Raw genomic sequence first — 21,472 nt, forward strand, 5'->3', positions numbered from 1 at the left:
CGGCTTAAGCACACTTACAAATGCCAGAGGTAATGATTACTTGAAGTTTATCATTCATGGTAATTCTTCCACCCGACAAAAAGGCAAGGAACACTGTGACCAAACAAAATTAGAACCATAAATCAGATTAGTCCCTTGCTTGTTTTTTTTTCTTCCTTTTTTATACTAACCAGTCAGTTCAATAAATCATTCAGCATGGCCTATACATTATGCTTAGTGCCTTGCTTGTACCTCCATCAGCACAACGGTGTGTCGTAAAATGTTCTTTGATATATGCAAAGTGAATCAATGGAAATTAAGAACAACTTTTACTGCTTTAAACTCTCTGCTCTACTCCGTGTGGGCGGCTGCTGCTGTGGTGGTTGTTCAAAACCTGTAAAAGACATAAAGCGGGAGGAGAAGGTGAACATTTAGATTCCCCTACATTGCAATTTGACAAAAATAAAAATCTTCTCACTGAGTGTTCACTTGCCTAGATTGTCCGGTTACCAAATCTTGATCCTAGAAATGGTTTTCTGTGCTTTACGGTTATAGAAAATGTTATCCGCAACTAGGGTTTTTTTTTCAGCTGGAACTCAGCGGAACTCAGTTCTGGCACCTCTCAGATGGGCGCCATTATAAGAGAACAAGGGAGGCGTTCATGGTGAATTCCAACACCTCTTTTTATAGAAAATTAGCACGGTCTGCAACTCAGTCTCCAGGCAGTGAGTGGTTTCCAGGGTTCCAGGATGTTCCCTGGGGCTTGGTTTTCTTGGGATAAAGGTCAGTGGAGGCTGTTGGTGTTTCTGGAATGCAGAGATTTATACATATACATATGTATATGATACATATACATATTCTAGGCTGCATCAACAGAAGTGTAGTGTCCCAGTTAAGGGAAGTAATAGTTCTGCCCTGTTCTGCCTTGGTCAGACCACACCTAGAGCCCTTCACCCAGTTCTGGGCCACAAATTAAGAAGGATATTGACAAGCTGGAAGGTGTGCAGAGCAGAGTAACCAACATGATCAATTACAGGTAGGTAATCGTGGGTCTGCTGTAGTCAAAACAAAAAATAAAATAAAAAAAAATTCCTTCCAGTAGCACCTTAGAGACCAACTAAGTTTGTCAGGAATGGTCTGGAAACGGAGCCTTATGAGGAACGGTTGAGGGAGCTGGGTGTGTTTAGCCTGGAGAAGAGGAGACTTGAGAGATGATAGGATAGCCATCTTCAAACATCTAAATGACTATCATATGGGAAATGGAGGAAGCTGGTTTTCTTCAGCTCCGGAGTTACAAGAAAGGAGATTCCGACTAAACACCGGGAAGAACTTTCTGGTGGTAAGAGCTATTTGACATTGGAAAGGCTCTGTCAGAAGATAGTGGACTCTCCTTCATTGGTGGTTTCTATGCTGAGGTTGGGTTGCTGTCTGTCATGGATGATTTGGTTGAGATTCGTACATTGCAGGGGGTTGGATAAGATGACCCTCGGGGCACTTCCAACTCTACAATTATACAATTCTATGATTCCATTATATCCTGCCTGTTTGCTAAATAGCTCCAAGCAGCACACACTTATCCCCATAGCAGGTGGAGTAGACTTGAGAGATGGGTTTCATGGCAAAGTGATTTGCATCCAAACCCCGCTAACCTTTAGACTACACTGATCCTTATTGAATGGGTGACTGAATAGATAGTGATAGAAAATACACTTATTGAATGTTTCCTTGCTGTACAGATTTTAAAAGCACAACAAAAGACTATTCAGAGTCGGAGATGAGCAATCTTCTTGATTAACAACCAAACTCCAGGAGCTGAGAGGGAGTTCACACATTATATTGAAATCACTTGGGGATACTGTTTTCACTTGTCAAAGTTTGCCTGCTCATTTCAGCGAGGTGTCAAGCTGTCACTGCTGCGACCTCCAGGTCCAGTGGGAATCTGAAATGCACCATGACACAACTGGGATCAATGGGCTAACAGTTCACACCTTAGATTGTTTAGATGAACCCAAAGAGTGGGGATATGTGACCAAAGTAACATGTAGACTGGCCCTAAATTCTCTTTATTTCCACTAATGGTTCAAAGTGAGGAATGTTATTTAACACAACGTGTCTCCCCACCCCGATATAGTCATGCACAAGGCTTAGAAAAGGAGATGTACATGGGCATGCAGTGCCATTTATAAAAATCATGTGTGTTTGATGATACTTAGCATTTGTATAGCTTGCTTGCTGGGTGATTTATCTCAGTAATCCTTAACAACCATCCTCAAATAGGTAGGTCGGTTTTATTTATTAGGGGTGTTGTGCTACCACAAGGTGTCAGGCTTTGGGGAATCAGCTTTCCCCCCGTGGCAGTAAACAAAAGATCAAACAAAAGGAACTTCTTACCAGTTAGAATCTTTGCTAATCACAGTGCGAGAACAAAAAACATGTCTCCTAGAATGGCGGTGCTCCCAATTAAAGCTCACTCTCTTCTCCATCCCTATTAATCTATATCACTCCTATGTCTTGTAATCTGAGCTTGTACCTGCTGCGCTTTCTGTTCTAACACATTCTGAGCTCTCCATGTCCTGGGGGGGGGGGGAGATGCTGTCCAAAGACTGTGAATCTATTAACTCTCTCTCTTCTAGTGTTTCTTTTGCTAGCTGTTCCCCATCCAGTATTTCCCAGCTTCTGCCTTCTGAACTATGCCCCTCTGCAAACCACTGTTCCAAATCTATACTGTCCACCTGCTCCTGGGAAGATTCAAGAGCAGAATCAGGGTCAGGGGGAGGGGTGGCTCCCACCGATCGTCTCAGTGCAGCCCTCCTCAGCACGGTCCCTGACACAAGGTTTGGTTCAGCACTCAGAAATTTGGGGAGATGGCCCTCTTCAGCAACTGAACCTGAGCACGTGAGGAGGGGGAGGTCATGCAACTGAACACCTCTGTGTCACTTATATACATTACAGTGGTACCTCGGTTTACGAACTTAATCCATTCCGGAAGTCTGTTCTTAAACCAAAACCATTCTTAAACCGAGGCATGCTTTCCCTAATGAGGCCTTCTGCCGCCGGTGCCCTTCCACCGTTCGGATTCCATTCTTAGACCGAGGTAAAGTTCTCAAACCAAGACACTATTTCCAGTTTGGCAGAGTTTGTAAACCAAATCGTTCTTAAACTGGACTGTTCTTAAACCGAGGTACCACTGTAAATGATGCTGGAAATGATAAATCACTTTAGTAATTTATCTATAAATGTAGATGTGTTTGGGTCTTTCAAAATTTGTTTAAAAGCTTATATTTCCCCAACAATTATTCCAGAGCAGTTTCATGTGTAACCTCTCACTTTCTCCCTCTCCTGGTTTCGGAGAGTGTCCTTATGAAAACAGAGTACATTTAAGTATGCCAAAGTGCTACTGGCTATAATTAAAGTTCTGTCAGCCTTTCTATTATAAATCCCCCTTTCAAGGTTTAATATCTCAGCTGTTTCTAATCCCATTGGACTAAACTTCGCGCAGGAAATAAACCCTCCTCTTCCATTTGTCCCACTAATATTTTTATATATATATAAAAATGTGTATGCTTGAATTCCACAATTCTGTAGAAATGTATGATTGGCATTAAAATAAACCTGATTCTCTGGAAGAATGATGCCGTCCCCTTTAAAAAAACAAACTGAAAAGTATGACCTAAATCTCAAATGCAACAGGAAATGTATATGTTTGAGGACAGAATAATGTCCTTTCCCTCCCCCCACTACTCAAAGCTGTAGAAAACCCTCAGCATCTACACTTAAAGAAAAACAACCCAGAGGTACTAATGCATCTTAAACCCCCCCCCCCCCGGTGTGTGTCTTTCGAAGTACAGGAATGCCTTGGAAAAGAACAGAGCAAAAAGGGGAACATTGCGATTGTTGCCTTGCTTTCTAGCTTCAGATAAGACTGACTACAATGTTACATTAGAACAGGTGGAGGGAGGACCTCTTTGACACCAGGGCCCCCCCACATTTTCTCACAGGCCCAAATTCTGTTGAGGGAGGTCCCAAAATTGTTGATGTTTTTTTGTTGTTGTTGTTGAGAGCCTTCCTGCAAAAAGTCGCTTATCAAAACTCTTCAGGTCAGAATTCCAAAGATGTTTCACCCAAGCCAGACCCTCTCTGTCCATCTCTACATTTTGCTGTAGGTGACATTCAATTACAGCACTAGCGAAACCTTTTCACTTTCATTGAGATCATTGTCAAAAACTGAATTGTTTCTGCTAGGGTTGCCATATTTCAAAAAAGTGAAAACCCAGGACACACCGAAAGTTGCTGAGCTTCTTTCGGGAAACCACCGAAATTGTTGAGCTCCAAGATCCAAAGAAAAAGTGACACCTTCTGGAAATTCTCCCCGGACGTCAATTCCAACTTCTTTCAAATCACGGGGGAAATCCAGACGTATGGCAGCCCTAGTTTCTACATGTAACATACGATAACAATAAGGGCCCAAGGCAACAATTTGTCTGCTGTGTATTATTGCCAACTGGAACATAATAACCAAACTGGCACCGTAGATCATTTTAGCCACAATGGTAAAAAAAAAGAAGCATCGTAAATCACTGTAGTCACACACAAATATCTGCAATGCACACTAATTTGGAAGGACATTCATTGTAAACCATTAAGGGTCCTCTTCAAAATATGGACTTAGAAGCATGGAGCCAAATCTTACTATTTTCATAATTCAACAATGACTTTTTCACCAAAACATGTAGTGATACAATTGATTGCAATCGACTTGGGAGTAAGTTTGAACTAATTAGCAAGGGGATTTTAACATAAATTGGATGGATGGAAAAACCTATTCAATTAAACACCTGTTTGGAGCACGAAGTTTATCCCAGTTGATTAATGAGTCTTCAAGATTAAGTAACCTCTGAGGAAAACAGTGTCTTATCCACTGAGAAGTTATCTGTCAAGAAGAAAGTCAAGAGGGCTATGTATTCCCTCGCTATAAATGGACGTTTAGGATTGCCTTCCCTTAATAAGAAATTTGGCTTTCTGGGATGTAAATATTTCACAATAGTAACATTTGAGAGCAAAACTTTCGGAAGCGCAAGCAAATACGATGACGACAACTTTGTAGGTGGGGGGAAAGACATTGATGGCAGACACTGATGGCCACAACTGGCCAATACTGCCCAGATTGTTGTTGTTGTTCAGTCGTTCAGTCGTGTCTGACTCTTCGTGACCCCATGGACCAGAGCACGCCAGGCACGCCTATCCTTCACTGCCTCTCGCAGTTTGGCCAAACTCATGTTAGTAGCTTCGAGAACACTGTCCAACCATCTCATCCTCTGTCGTCCCCTTCTCCTTGTGCCCTCCATCTTTCCTAACATCAGGGTCTTTTCTAGGGAGTCTTCTCTTCTCATGAGGTGGCCAAAGTACTGGAGCCTCAACTTCAGGATCTGTCCAGATACGGCTAGGTAAATATTTATTTAGTGCATCTAACCAAGTTCCCTGGGTGGTTCACATGAGTATTAAACTACAAGTCATAGTTCACAATAAAAACACTAAAAACAAGATAAAATAAATCAAAATAGGCTGGCTAAAAACCCCAACAACAATCAGCATAATACACAGCAGCTACAATAAACCACGTGGTTAGAACCAGCACAAAAATCCAGCAAACAAGAACTCAGTAGAAAAACTAAGATTGCAATTAAAAGTACTGGGAAGAAGGTCTCCGCCTCATTCACAAAAGACCACTGCATGGGCACCAGTTGAGCCTCTCTGGGAAAGGCTTTCCGTAAATGGACCATCACCACAAATGTGGACATCTCCCTGATAACCACCCGCCTCATTTTTCTAGGTGGGGGAGCCTAGAATAGGACAACTCCAGAAGACCTCAACCTCTGGGCAAATAGAACCTGACATCCTGGTTCTTGTGTTATCATGAGATTGTGTTGTTTTAATTGTTATGTCCATGCATTAAATCATGGTATACACATTCCTGTATGTATAGATAGATAGATAGATAGATAGATAGATAGATAGATAGATAGGAAAATATTTTCAAAATGATATACAGGTGGTACATAACTCCAGCAAAATTGGCAAAAATGCATAAAGGTGACAACAAGTGCTGGAAGTGTAAAGAAAATGTTGGAACTTTCTACCACATGTGGTGGGAATGTAAAAAAGTTAAAAATTATTGGAATGAAATATATAACGAATTGAAAAAGATAGTAGGATATAATTTTGTCAAAAAACCAGAATCTTTATTATTAGGCATTACAGGTACAGAAATTAAAAAGATGATACAAAACTTTTTCAATATATGGTAACAGCAGCCAGAATTCTAATGGCACAAAAATGGAAACAGGACATATTGCCGACAAAAGAGGAATGGATTATGAAAATGTTGGAATATGTGGAGTTAGATAAAATGACAGGGAGAGTTAGAGAACAGCGAGATCAGAAATTTATTGAGGATTGGAAAAAAATTGTTAATTATTTGAAGAAAAATACACAATTAAATACGTTAGTAGGCTTACAGGAGGCTTTGTAGTTAAGAATAAATATTATTGTATGATGAAATAAGCAATGATTATGTTAGTTATGAATATCAAAGCAATAATATATGGAATAAATATAAAAACAAAGAAAGAATTTTTTGGAAACCATATGGAAGGCTTGAGGGAAGTCCTGGCCCAGAGAGGCCAAAATACAAAAGGTTCAACAAGTAATGAATTGTAAATATATTGTATGTTTGTAAAACTGAATAAAAAAGATTATTAAAAAGATAGATAGATAGATAGATAGATAGATAGATAGATAGATAGATAGATAGATAGATAGATGAGCTTTTTTGGCAAAACCTGAAAAAAGACAGTTTTGACCAAATTTTATTGAAAATTGACAAAAGTGAAACTATTGACAAGGGTTGCCATATATCTGCAATATTCCGGATATGTCCAGGAAATTCCAGACATATGTCAACCGTAGAATATCCATTAAACCTTACCATCATGGGCAGGCAGCACCTAAGGGAGGTGTGTGCAGCGGTGGAGCAAACAAATCAGGTGCCTGGGGTGGCGCATGTGCCCTGCACCCAGGGGTGGGGCCAGCCGACCACAGGGCAGGGCAAGCCGGGGCAGGACGCTCTGCGGGGCTTCCAAGGAGTCTGCCTGCCTCCTCCCACTCAGCTGCCCAACAGCTGAGGTGGAGACAGCGGGCACCCAAGCCACCACGACTCTCCCAGGAGAGAAGTGTAGTTCGAGCGCGCTGCAGGCCCCACAGTGAGTGCCGCCTGGCATTTTGTCACCCCCCTCAGTGGTGACACCCAGGTCGGCCCGCCTCTACCGCACCCCGCTTCCTCCGCCCCTGTGTGTGTGTTCTGTTGTTGTTGTTGTTCAGTCGTTCAGTCGTGTCCGACTCTTCGTGACCCCATGGACCAGAGCACACCAGGCACGCCTATCCTTCACCGCCTCTCACTGTTTGGCCAAACTCATGTTAGTAGCTTCGAGAACACTGTCCAACCATCTCATCCTCTGTCGTCCCCTTCTCCTTGTGCCCTCCATCTTTCCCAACACCAGGGTCTTTTCCAGGGAGTCTTCTCTTCTCATGAGGTGGCCAAAGTACTGGAGCCTCAACTTCAGGATCTGTCCTTCTAGTGAGCACTCTGGGCTGATTTCTTTAAGAATGGATAGGTTTGATATTCTTGCAGTCCATGGGACTCTCAAGAGTCTCCTCCAGCACCATAATTCAAAAGCATCAATTCTTCGGCGATCAGCCTTCTTTATGGTCCAGCTCTCACTTCCATACATTACTACTGGGAAAGCCATAGAACATAGTGTGTGTTCAGCTGAATGTAAATACAATCCCACTTCCAGCCTTTCTGCTCATTGCGGGAAGATCAGGTTCACAGTTAACAAACATCCAAATAGGGCTATATTTGATAACATGATGTTCCTTTTCATGATTTTGTTCCTTTTCATCATTTAAACTATTTCATTCTGAATGTATGACTTACAAACAGGTTGCCGGTAGCATGCAGTTGAAGGGGGGGGGGGTGGCTGACAACACAGTTCTATTTTTCCTCCCTCCTCCGCCTCAGGCTGCTAAAAGTTTGAAAAGAATAGTCATCCCTGCAAAACGTTTCTCTGTCATTTCGTATTTATTATTGTATGAATTATAAATGATTCTCGAATCAAACCAAAATTGATACAAATCAAATTTTAAATATATTAATCAAGATGTATCATGAGGCCCATTTCAGATTTCCCAGTGAATGTTGAGGTAAACATTGTCTTCCGAATGATGAAGCATGGTCCGGTGGAGGAGTCATTGGTTGTGCGATGACATCACTATTATTATTATTATTATTATTATTATTATTATTATTATTATTATTATTACAGTGGTACCTTGCTTCTCAAAAGGCTTGTTCTCCTGAACAAATCGGCTCCTGAATGTCGCAAGCCCAGAAGTAAGTGTTCCGGTTTGCGGATGTTTTTTGGAAACTGAATGTCTGACACGGCTTCTGCAGCTTTCGGTTGAGTGCAGGAAACTCCTGCAGCCAATCGGAAGCTGCGCCTTGGCTTTTGAATGGTTTTGGGAGTCAAATGGACTCCTGGAATGTATTACATTCAAGAACCAAAGTAACACAACAACAACAACAACAACAACAACAACAACAACAATGTATATACCGCCCTATACATGGAGGTCTCAGGGAGGTTCACAGAGAAACCCTCACAACTCAGTGACCCGCCAAGCAGAATCCATCCCACCAGCAGCTTGAGTAAATCTCTCCATCTTTTATCCTACTCAGGACTGCAAAAAATCAGGGAGTTGCCTGAGAAAGGGGGTGCCGCACTTTTTGGGCCACAATACCCAGCTGGTGGGCTCTGTTCCATTTTGCAGGCCTCATGTTCAGGCCTCGCATACAGAAATAAAGAGGAGCTAGCAATTGGCATAGTCCTCACAATCCCTCTCTGTGTTAAAATTGCTCCATTCTGCTCTGCAATTGAGACTATGCCAATTGTATTCACACAAAAGTCAACCAATGGGCAAGCAGTGCTCTTTCTTTCCATGCATCCATCTTTACATCTAAATATTCTTTACATTTAAAGGTTATGACTGTAGAGAGTCAGAGGTATCCTCAGACTTCCAGTAAGAACAGACTGTGCTATTTACTAATGAAGCTCAACTGCTTGTTTTAATATAAAAGACAATGCCTGTCTAAATGCTTTAATAAAAGTCAGTCATCTATCAATAACACAAACAATCACCAAGAAGTTCTTCTTCTCATGCAGCCTTTACATACCCTCCCAGTGTCCCTATTTTCCACTGACATTCCCAGATCTACAGAAGCTGTCCCAGTTTCTGATTTGATCCCAGAATGTCCTGCTTTGCCTTAGGATGTCCCTATTTTCATCAGAGAAATGTTGGAGGGTAAGGAATAGGATGTCCCTGGGGCTTTTTTTCAGCTGGAAATAACTAGAACTCGGGGCTGACAACTCTCAGATGTGCACCATTGCTGTTACAGTGGTACCCCGTGTTATGTACGTGATCCATTCCGGGTCGGGCCATGTAACCCAGGCGTACGTAACGCGAACGAACAAAAAAGAAAAAAGAAAAAACCCGGAAGTTCGTGAGTTTTTGCGCTTCTGCGCAGAACGCTTCTGCGCACCCGTGCGTCGTGCGGGCTCCGTGGAGGACTTCCAGGTTGCGGAGGTCTGTAACTCGGACGTACACAACACGGAACGTACGCAACACGAGGTATGACTGTTTAAGAGAACAAAGGAGCTCCTGCACCTCACTTTCTAGAAAAATGGTCCTTGACACCCCTGGAGAAATGTTGGAGGGGGCATCCCTCTTTTCATTGGACAAATGTTGGAGGGTAAGGAATAGGATGTCCCTATTTCCATTTGAAAAATGTAGAGGGTGTGGAATAGGATGTCTCTGTTTTCATTGGAGAAATGTTGAAGGGGACATCCCTCTTTTCATTGGACAAATGTTGGAGGGTGTGGAATAGGATGTCCCTGTTTTCACTGGAGAAATGTTGAAGGGGACATCCTTATTTTCATTGGAGAAATGTTGGAGGGTGTGAAATAGAATATCCCTATTTTCACTGGAGAAATGTTGAAGGGGACATCCTTATTTTCATTGGAGAAATGCTGGAAGGTATGCCTTTGTAAGGCAGGTGGCTCCTCCTATGATTATTATCCCTCCACTCCCCCAGGACTGTTGCAGACTGCATCAAAGGGAGAGTTCAGACATCAACACCCTCTTCCATCCGCTTGCCTTCATCCCTCTTGGAACTATCTTCCATAGCTCCTTATTTAACTTCATTATGTAATGGCAGGAGATGTTCCCAGCCCTAGCTGGAGAAGTTGGGGGTTGAATCGGGGACTTCCCAAAGTGCTTGTCTCACATGTTTCTCTCTAGCTCGCACCATAAAGTGAGTAGATTCAGAATAGTGATGTCAGCAATAGCTGTGTTGTCATAGAGATTCAGATATTTTCGTAGTATCAATGGCCGGGGGAATGGTTTTAGCCCAATGCCAGCTGTACTGAGCCATTAAATACACACACACACACACACACACACACACATATATATAGTACACTGCTGTTACACCCGATGTCTGCTGCTGATTCAGCCCTGGCCATGATAGAAATATCTCTCTGTGTGTGCCGTCTCCTGGCCTCAAAACCATAAATTGAATGGTTGCATTTATTTATTTTTAAATAGATGCCAAGTAATCCGAAAAACTCCAGGAGTTTTTCAGTCTCTGTTACAAGTCCCTTAACACTGGCACTCCAGATAACATCTTCATTTCCACAGACACTAAGGAAAGGTTTGGAAAGTCTACTTCTTGTGTGTTGCCATCCCAGGAGCAAAATTAACTAACACCTCTCTCTCTCTCTCGTTTTCTGTGGAACTACTTGGGGAATAAGGGAAAAGGATAACTGATCTCTTATCCCCAAAGAAATAATATCAGTTCTACCACCCAGGGGGTCGGGGAGAGAAAAATGCAAACAGCCCTCTTTATTCACTCCAGACCAGTTTGTCATTTATAGCATTTTCTTTATAGTACATAGAAATGCAAACTCAGTCGGTAAATGAGCAAGATTTCCTCCCGTATACTTGTTTACTACGAGAGTCGGATATTTGCAGGCAGGGGGTGCTGGAAAGCCATTAAAAAACACGAATCTGGCACCCTGGCAGATGCTTATATTGTATATCCTTTGTATATTTCATCCTTTTATGGTTCAGCCGTGAGAGATTTGGGCCCCTTTAGAGTTCTGTGCCTTTCTCCTTTCATTCGCTTGATTCAGCTCTGATGGAATTACAATGCATATCGACATGGCCCTCTGGAGGGTACCTTTAAGAGTTCCCCCCTCCCTGTGATTGCAGGGTTTTCTTTCTTTTTCTTTTAAAGTACCTTTTTGAAAAACTAGAGCTTTCCATTTGTAGGACTGGGTAAGAAGCAAACGGCGTGTTACACTGCAGCTGCACCCAACATAACCCTAATACAGCACCCAGGATCCATACACGGCTTCCAGGACCCAAACAGGGGCCTCAGTTTATGCATACCCTTCAACATTTCTCCAGTGAAAATAGGGACATCCAATTCCATAATAATAATTTTACTATTTATACCCCACCCATCTGATGGGATTGCCCCAGCTACTCTGGGCAGCTTCCAACATATATAAAAACAGTACTTTTCGGGGGACGACGCAGGGGTATGCATACCCCTAAACATTTTGTGAATCTAACAGGAGAATGAACTAAAAAAATTGAAATTTTAAGTTTCTTCTCTAGCACAGTGAATCGTCAGTTCCGTTGAATAGCACGGTGAATCGTCAGTTCCGTTGCTACCCCCCGATGGTGGTTTCATTTCCTGTCATGGTGTTTTCTGAGTCTCAGATGGAAGCGAGCGTTTAATGTGTGAAGTAGGAGTTGGAATCGAGCACCGTGATTGGTCAGTTTTGTTGTTACCACCTCCAATGGTGACTTCCTTTCCTTTCCCAGTGTTTCCTGAGTCTCAGGCAGAGGCAAGCGTTTAATGTGTGAAGCAGTGTAGAATGTGGATGTGGGGTTGTTTTACTGATGAAAGTCAAGAAGATGTTAGTGCACACAACCTCATACCAATGTGGAAGTTACTGCGAGCTGTCAGCTGTGTAATATGAGGCAATGCATGTTCTTTGTACTTTTGTCCATTTACTGTATTTATTTTCCCCGATTTGAACTATAAAATGGTGATTTTCTTGAGTCAAAATGAGACATAAAAAAACAATGTACAAAAACATAATAATACTTTAAACATTAAGAAAACTTCAGATGGCTCGGGGGTCGGATAACTCCAAATCCTCCAGGCACCTGTACATGCACAGAGGCTATACCTCTTGAGCACAAGACCAAAGCCAAAGTGAACCCCCAAAGATGGGCAAGATGTCACCCTGTGATCATTTTCTGGAGCACCGTGAATTCATAAAGGGAATGCAATGTAGGCAATGTATCATTTGAATACAAAGGATCCCTAATAAGTATTATTACTGTATGACCAAAGGGGAAATCAGTATCCCTCCAGTATAAGCAAATTATTTTTTTCAAAAGTAGAACTTCCACATGCAGCAATTGTCTATCTGAGTTTGGGTTTTGAATTGGATTTATTTGGTCCTAGGATCATTAAAAGACTATATTTGCATAACATCAGCCCTCTGACTTCCTTTTTAAATGCTTTTTCTCTCTCTCCTTTCTTTCTCTCTGAGGTTTTTTTTGCCACCCACCCCTCTTCTTGGTTCCATGCAAACCCTTTCAATGAGTTTTGATGTGTAAATTTACTCCTGAGTAAGCTTCAACAAGAGTCCTTTCCCTTTTATTTTGGCTTGATGACTCACCTTTTAGGTTCCGTGTAAGGTGAAGAAATGGAAGCGCCCTTCCATTACAATCCTAATCACACACCCACCCCTTACTTTCCTGTGTTTAGATCATGTATAGTCTGTGAAGTGACTCAACCTTAGCTATTTAAACACATGAAAAGTTCTGAAGGGGTCACAGAATCATAAAATTGTAGAGTTGGAAGGGACCCCAAGGATCATCCAGACCAACTGATTCTCTTCCTCAGCTTCCCGCCCCTGCAGGATTTCTTTCTCACACAGTAGCAAGCCCACAGGAGATCCTATCTTCTGCTTCACTGTGGGGAGCCACGCAGCCTCTCCAGATTTCCCAACTCTTCCTCTCCCTGCATTGCATGGTAAATGAGCCTTCTTCAGCTTTATGGGGAAAGGGAAAGGGCGGAGCCTGCGGCTGCTGTTCATTTTGTCATCTTTCTCTCCTGCTGAAGCCCAGATGTGCTGGGAGGCTGGAAGCCTCAATGGCACCCCTCTGGAAGCTTCACCTGGGGCAGAAACCCTGGCTAGATACCCCAACCCCAGCTACGGCTACGGCTGCTGTTCACAGGTAGACTGGAGGTTGAACAATTGGCTTGATTACCTATTTCCTCCCAGGGTGAGGGAAGTGGACATAGCAGTACAGCTTACTCTATGGCATTAACCCCTACATGCATCAATTAGACTTAAGCGCATTGTTTATACAAGGCTGGTTATCCCATAGGTATAACACAACCACTACATGTCTAACCCAGTGGGGTTTCTTAATGCTGATGGTGGGATTAAGGAGGACCTAGGAAATGTAGAAAGGGTGTGTATAGGGCTGCCAGCGGGAATTTCCAAAGTGTGGTGCTTTGTCCTGGATCTTAGGCAAGTCAATCAAAAATCACGTTTTTGTAATTTAGGGGAAAAAATCTCAACAATATTGGGGTTTTCCTAAAGAAAACTCAACAGTGGTTGCCTTAAAAATAAATTAAAAAAGCTCATCAAAACAACTTTCAGGATATCCTGATTTTTATTTTTGTAAATATGGCAATCCTAACATACCAAAGCCTGGCAGGACAGCTTACTCCATGGTATTAACCCCTACATGCATCAATTAGATTTAAGCATGTTGATTATACAAGGCTGGTTATTCCATAGGTATAACACGACCACTACATGGCAAACCCAGTGGGGTTTCTTAATGCTGATGGTAGGGTTAAGGAGGACTAGTAAATGTTGAAAGGGTATGTGGTTATACATAAAGCACAAGAGAGACTGCTGTGCAGAACAGAACACAAAAAGCTCTGATTTGCCTTCCACTTCCCAAACAGAGTGTCAACATCCTTAGGGAAACCAACTATAACGCAGAAAGAGCAACAGATTTTCTTTTCCTCGACTAACCCAAATACACATATTTTAATCTGCGGTTTCTGCCTTCCATAATGCGATTCCAGGCTGCCGACTCTGTGGCACTGTCAGTAAAAATTAATTTTAAGAGTGGCACACAACAGCGACTCGAGCCTTTTGCCTTAATTTACTTCTCCACTAAGAGCGGAGATCAGATGTAGCACCGCAGAGGAAAAGGATGGACGGTTGTGCGCTATATTGTAGGAGACGACAGTGCTAAATTAATCATGCCCTATCTGGAATTTGCAATTCTTTCAGAGATGCTCAAGATGGTATAAAAAATTTAGTGGCTAACAGTGAAAGCAGGCAAGAGGTTGCAAAGCAGAAAGCTGAAGAGGGCACTTTAAATGTGAAAGATGCATTACAGTTTCTCACACATGAACACGATAGCACGTCTTGCTAAAAATATAATAAAATAAGGAGCCGGGTCCAGCAGATGTAACTGGAAAGGGCCTTCACTCCCAGGCAGATGTGCCGAGTGTGACTGGCACTCTCTTAAGATTTACTGTGATAATGCTAGAGACAGAAGAAAACTTCACTGAACCAATAGGACTTTAGAGGAGACTCTCAGGTGGTGGTTCAGAATTATTCTTAATATACTGCCGTGGCATAGTATATGAGGACCATAAGGGTGGTGTTAGAGGGCACAAAATTTCAACACCCGTTGCTGCCTCAATACAGCTGCATGCTTCTGTCCCTGGGCACCACTGAAAATGGCTTCTCCGTGAGAACCAGGAAGTGACCTCTCCAGACAATGGAACGACTCTTCTTATCTCTGTGGCTGTGATCTCCTGGGTGATGCAGATGCTGTGAGGCAGTTGAGGGTGTCTAACGTGCAGCCCCGGGCACCAGCAACCCACGCTATGCCACTGGTACACAGAGAACCTGCAGGATACTTTAGCACTCTCATCTTGCCTATCCACAGAAGCTTGTGACCCAAGCCCACCAATAAATCTCAATAAATCTGTTTTCTGTGCTGCCTGTCAGTGTCTGCATAAATACTGGAGCGAGGCAGACCCTGTTGCTTTAGAGAAGCTGCCTTTGGTATATTGAGCAACAGCCTGTTAAATCCAAGTCAGTAAATCCAATGAAAGTCAGCCGAGTTTGATGAATCAGCATTTGCATGTGAGCTTGCATGCCCAGGCTCTGCACACACACCCCACCTTCCCCGGCTGAGTATAAATGATGGACATGGCACACTTTGATTAGACCAATAAGGCCACAACTTTATTGATGACAGATGTAAGAGGATTGGCATAGGCACTGGGCAACCATTGACTTCTGGCCGGCCTGCCAGAGGGGATTCCTATGAAGTTTAGAAAAGTTTAGAAATAATGGCTGTAATTAATTACAAATACACTGTATCTCATTGTTGTGGGGAAAGTCCGGGCAGGTGCCGCCTAAATCTGTCTTCTGGAACTGCTAATGGTGGGTTCAAGGCCTCTGGCTGGTTTCTCCCTTCTTCAGTGTGGTGTAGTGGTTAAGAGTGGTAGACTCGTAATCTGGTGAACAAGGTTCGTGTCTCCGCTCCTCCACATGCAGCTGCTGGGTGACCTTGGGCTAGTCACACTTCTCTGAAGTCTCTCAGCCCCACTCACCTCACAGAGTGTTTGTTGTGGGGGAGCAAGGGAAAGGAGAATGTTAGCCGCTTTGATACTCCTTCGGGTAGTTATAAAGCGGGATATCAAATCCAAACTCTTCTTCTTCTGTTTCTTTATATGTGAACTAGACAGCCCTTTCAATAGAGGACACCATCAAACAGAAAACTGCCCTATATATGTCTGGTTTGGTCCTAGGGAAGGATAACAGATTATGGCGGTAGGCCCGTTATTGAGACATGGCAGACCTTCCAAGTGTCCCTTATTTTCCCGGGACGTCCCTGATTTAGAGAAGCCATCCAGGTTTCTGATTTGATCTCAGAATTTCCCACTTTTCCTAAGGACGTCCTTATTTTCATTGGTAAAATCTTGGAGGGTATGGTAGGATGTCTCTATTTTCATTGGAGAAATGTTGGAGGGTATGGAGCTATCCGACCCCCAAGGCATCCGAAGGGAAGTTTTTTTAATGTTTAATGTTTTATTATGTTTTTTATATATGTTGGAAGCTGCCCAGAGTGGCTGGAGCAACCCAGTAAGATGTGTGGCATATAAACAGTAAAAATATCATTATGGAATGGGACATCCCTATTTTCATCGGCGAAATGTTGGAGGGTTTGACATGGTAAGGGAGAACCTTTCATGTATCTGGCACAGAATTCAGCAAGCTGTTTTCTAACAAACCTTTGCAGCTACCACCAGGCAGGCGTGAGCTCAGACCCTTTGCGTCCTTCCCTTTCCCTCGCTCGTATTTCCAGATTCGAAGCAGAGCCGGGTATAGTCCCCAGCCTTTCATCTGTGTCGACTTTCCCTTGCCTTCCTTCCGCGGTTTCATCCCTTGTTTGCATGACAGCCCTTCTCAACATCAGCTGTGCAAGGTGAACAAAGAGCGGAGCAAGTTATCCCCATTAGTGGCCCGCTGCTGATAGTTGGCTGCAATTTGAATTAATCAGCGTGTGCTTGGCTGCAGCGATATGCAGAGGGAAGACGCAAATGGGCAAGTTTGTACTCCTCGTGCTCCATCGTCTTCTCTGCAAGGGATTTCAGATCAGAGCCAGACTTCAGCATCGCCACAAAGCTGGAGGCCACAGACTTACCTTCTTCTTCATTATTTTTTTTTTTTTTGGGAACACAAACAAGGAGAAGGGCCTACTGGCATTCTGCCTTTAAAAGAAATTCTTGATGTATATTTCCCCTACCCCTTCCACAACTCACTTGAAAGCGGCTGACAGAAATCTATAGCTAAAGCCCGAAGACTGGCACAGGTTTTGATTTTTTTATATATATAACATCTTTTGTTCTTCTCTTAGACACGAGACGAGCTGCACAAATCGAGGAAGAAGAAAAACCACCTTAGTCTCACTCCGGGATCTGTTCAGAGATATAGGACCGTAACGGCCACATCCCAAGGCAACGATCTGCTGAATGTGGGTCACATGACTTGTGGCAAGCACACATGGCTACTGCAACAACGTGGTAGTTTCTAGGGGTGCCTTTCCATTTGAACCCCCTCTGAGGTCCATCAACTTGGGCACTTGAGTAGGGCTGCCATATTTCAAAAAGTAAAAGCCAAGAGCCCCCGAAATTGTTGAGCTTTTTTTTATAGGAAACCACCACTGAAATTGTTGAGCTCCCAGGGGAGTGCCAAGCCATGCAGCTCGTCCTCTCCCCTGCCTGCCTCTTTCATCTGGAAGTGGGGGCAACAGAGCGTGTGTTGCCAGCTCACGGGCAGGGAGCGCCCCGTATGTCACCCCCCCTCAGAATGACACACGGGGCGGGCCGCACCCACCTTGTTCCACCTTTGCCCCATCATCCTGCCAATTCACGGCACTGTTTCCCCATTGCGTTATCTGCAACCTAAACTGTAAAATGCTTTGAAATTGATATAGAATCCGTATAGCGATCCTTGCAGATTCTCAACTCTGCCCCAGGCAGCTCCTGCCACCAATTGCTGGATTTTGAAATGCACAGACATTCGTAAAGCATCAGGACAGAAAGACTCGAGCGGAACAGGAAGCATACCAATCACCAAATAAGCGTTCGCTGGAATCCAGATTGGAGTTACATTGCAAATTTAATGCGCATCGAGTAGACAGCATCAGCTGCTACATGTGCTGATTCTAAGCATTCCATAGGAAGCGCATTTAACCTTGCGAAGCGTTAAGTTTAAGGGGGAAATGTTCGTTTTTAAATAGGAAAGCACATTTTCATATCCCCTACTGAGCCTTTGCGTACGTTCCGTGTTTTCAGCTTGGCTTTTATGCAGAGCTGCTTTTGATCTACACTTGCTGATGCATTCCCAGAAATGATGATCTGGCTTTTTACATCCCGCACTCTCGGCTTCGCGAGCCGCACATTCCCTGGTGTTAAAGTGATCGGAGCAGCCCTTGGCCAGAGAGGAAACTCTGTGAACTCTGTGTGCGTGCTGGAGACCTGTGGTGCTGCAGCTCACACCCATCCTGTGGAGGCCTGCCGTTCTGCCACGGTGCCCTATATTCGATGTGCGTGATTTGGTATGGGGCAAATGCTGTTTATTTCACTAAAGGTAAGCGGTTGCTCAATACGGTCGCTAGCAGACAACCTGTTTCATGAGCATTCATCCCGATTTGTTTGTGTGGGAGCAAATGACATCCCTTCTAGCTCAGTAAGTGGCTTAATGCTGAGATCTCTGAAAATTCTTGTAGGGAAAATGCCCCTTTGGGCTAGGTACCCTTTCTGTCCAAGGATTAGAGATGGAATTTTAGGTGTCTGAAAGGAGAGTAGAACTTTTCTGTGCCTGGGAGTGTAGCTTAAAGGAGCCACAGAGATAAGATCTATTTGTGATTGGGGAATCCGTAAGAGAGCACGAAGGTGTCCTTTGACCAATCTCTGATTAGTCCAACTCGGGGTTCCGGGACCCCCACTGCATATGGATAAGCATATCTTACCAGGTAAGAGAAGAAGAGATTGTGTTCCTGGTGTGTTTGCTGAAGAATTTCCCCTGGGTCTGTCACTAGGTTGGTTTGGCTGGTGTGACTGGGACTGGGGGCCTTTTAAAACCTCAGCAGTCAAGGAGTGTCTCTGGTGTAAGTTAGGCGGATCTGACAGGGAAGGTAGACGAGTTGAGAGTGCTTGCAGGAGCTTGTCCATCTGGGTAGTTAGCCCGTTAATGCTCTTAAAGATGCATCGTAAAGTCATGGTCAACATAAAAAAAACTAAGATCATGGCCACTGGTCCCACCACCTCCTGGCAAATAGAAGAGGAAGAAATGGAGGCAGTGAGAGATTTCACTTTCTTGTGTTCCATGATCACTGCAGATGGTGACAGCAGTCACGAAATTAGAAGACGCCTGCTTCTTGGGAGAAAAGCAATGACAAACCTAGACAGCATCTTAAAAAGCAAAGACATCACCTTGCCGACAAAGGTCCATATAGTTAAAGCTATGGTTTTCCCAGTAGTAATGTACGGAAGTGAGAGCTGGACCATCAAGAAGGCTGATCGCCAAAGAATTGATGCTTTTGAATTATGGTGCTGGAGGAGACTCTTGAGAGTCCCATGGACTGCAAGAAGATCAAACCTATCCATTCTCAAGGAAATCGGCCCTGAGTGCTCACTAGAAGGACAGATCCTGAAGTTGAAGCTCCAGTACTTTGGCCACCTCATGAGAAGAGAAGACTCCCTGGAAAAGACCCTGATGTTGGGAAAGATGGAGGGCACAAGGAGAAGGGGACGACAGAGGATGAGATGGTTGGACAGTGTTCTCGAGACTACTAACATGGGTTTGGCCAAACTGCGGGAGGCAGTGAAGGATAGGCGTGCCTGGCATGCTCTGGGCCATGGGGTCACGAAGAGTCGGACACGACTGAACGACTGAACAACAACAAAGTCATGGTTATTAGTTCAAACTGGTCAAGGCCTTTACCATCGCCTAGGACTGTCCCTGCCACTCTTCCCCCCCCCCGCTTCGCTGGTCTTAAGCAGTAGAGTGGACAGCCTTTTGGTCTGAGAAGGAGGAAAGAACCGGCCGGGGGGGAGAGTGCATGCCCACTGCTAGTTGGTACTGTCACGTTGTCTGTATCCTCCACGTGTGTCTCCTCGACATAGTTATCGGTTAGTGGGCATTTTCCAAAATAACTTGCAGTGGCTCTCCAGAGTTTCAGGCAGGCATCTCTCCAAATCCTACCTGGCATTAGATGCTCCCAAACTGTGGTCCATAGGCTTCATTGCAATGGACCACGGCATGCCTACATTAAATAGCCACATTGATTTTTAATTGTGTTCTTATTGCTTCTTTCATTTCTTATATTGTGCTTTATTGCGTTACAACTTGAATTTCGTGGAACACAAGTTGTAATCAATAAAAGACGCCACATAAGAAATAAAAGAAGCAATTAAAATACAATTAAAAATCATAGAGCACCAGCACAGCATATTACAATTGTTACAAGGGGCCAAAAAAAACAACAACCCCCCAACAAAAACCATTAAGTGGTGTATCAAGACCGCCTGCAATTTTGAAGTGGTCCACGGGAAAATAAAGTTTGGGAACCAGTGGCTTTAATGATGTTGGCCATTTACTGAACATTCATTCTCATTTGATTGTGGGGAGGTTAGACAACGTTGCTCCAAGCAAATGCTACCCCAAACTTATCGGTGCATTTCCCCCAATGCTTTACTTATTGCAAAAGGTCCAATTTTGGGGTGGGGGAGGGCTCCAAACCCCTTTTAATTTTGCAAACTGAATTTTCCTGTAAACAATTGTACCCCACCCCAAAATAGTGACAACCTTGAAATGCCCTTAGATACAAGGCGGCTGTTCTACACCTACTCCTGATGTGTGGCAAAGTATCTCTACGCCTTCTCAACATTGATAAAGATGACAAGGCTGAGATGTCACATTGGGGTAGCTTTGTGGTTCCACATAGGTGTTGTCTGAATCAGCTCACATAATGGTCACACATTCACACTTATCCCTTGGTTAATATTTGCATACCTCTCCAAACGCAAGTTCAAATGTAGATATATATATATCCAGCCCTGTGTGTGTGTGGTTTTCCAGATTAAAATTTTACAGTCCAAAATACAACATAAAAACAAGATTCCAAGGAATCTCTTGGGCTTCCCTCATCCCCTTTGTCAGTCCGATTGTTAATCATTTCCTCCTGCACCTTTTATAATAATCCAAATCTTTTATCTCTCCATTGAGTCCAAAATTCTCCATTAAACTACAAGTGATATTCCAATCCTACTAATGATTTTAACTGTTTACAATGGTATTTAAGGTAAGTTAAACATTTCCCCCATTCCTTATAAAAATTTTGGTCTTCCTGATTTCTGATTCTTCCGGTCGTTTTAGCCATTTCGGCATAATCCATCGACTTGATCTGCCATTTTTCTCTGGTAGGGACTTTATCTTCTCTCCATCTCTGGGCCAATTATATCCGCACAGATGTTTATTGATTTGACATTTGTTAATTTGATTTTTCTCATTTTTGTGAATTAAAACTTGGCAATGGAAAAATTTTTCCCATTCCTTGTTTTTTTAAAAAATGATCTTCCTGATTTCTGATTCTTCCGGTCATTTTAGTCATTTCAGCATTCTTCTCTGCTAGGGACTTTATCTTCTCTCAATCTCTGGACTAGTAACATCCAAGCAGCCGT

At 43.4% G+C, this 21,472-nt stretch overlaps 1 long non-coding RNA gene across 1 annotated transcript in view; it reads right to left on the reverse strand.

The window, feature by feature from the left end:
- Positions 1–291: 291 nt before the first annotated feature.
- LOC117045103 overlaps positions 292–21,472 on the reverse strand; it is a 35,544-nt gene continuing 14,363 nt past the window's right edge. The window contains exon 2 of the long non-coding RNA XR_004426396.1: positions 292–373. This is a non-coding gene — a long non-coding RNA (uncharacterized LOC117045103). The remainder of the gene's footprint in view (positions 374–21,472) is intronic.

This window comes from Lacerta agilis, chromosome 4 (assembly GCF_009819535.1).
Source record: "Lacerta agilis isolate rLacAgi1 chromosome 4, rLacAgi1.pri, whole genome shotgun sequence".
Classification (NCBI taxonomy): domain Eukaryota; kingdom Metazoa; phylum Chordata; class Lepidosauria; order Squamata; family Lacertidae; genus Lacerta; species Lacerta agilis.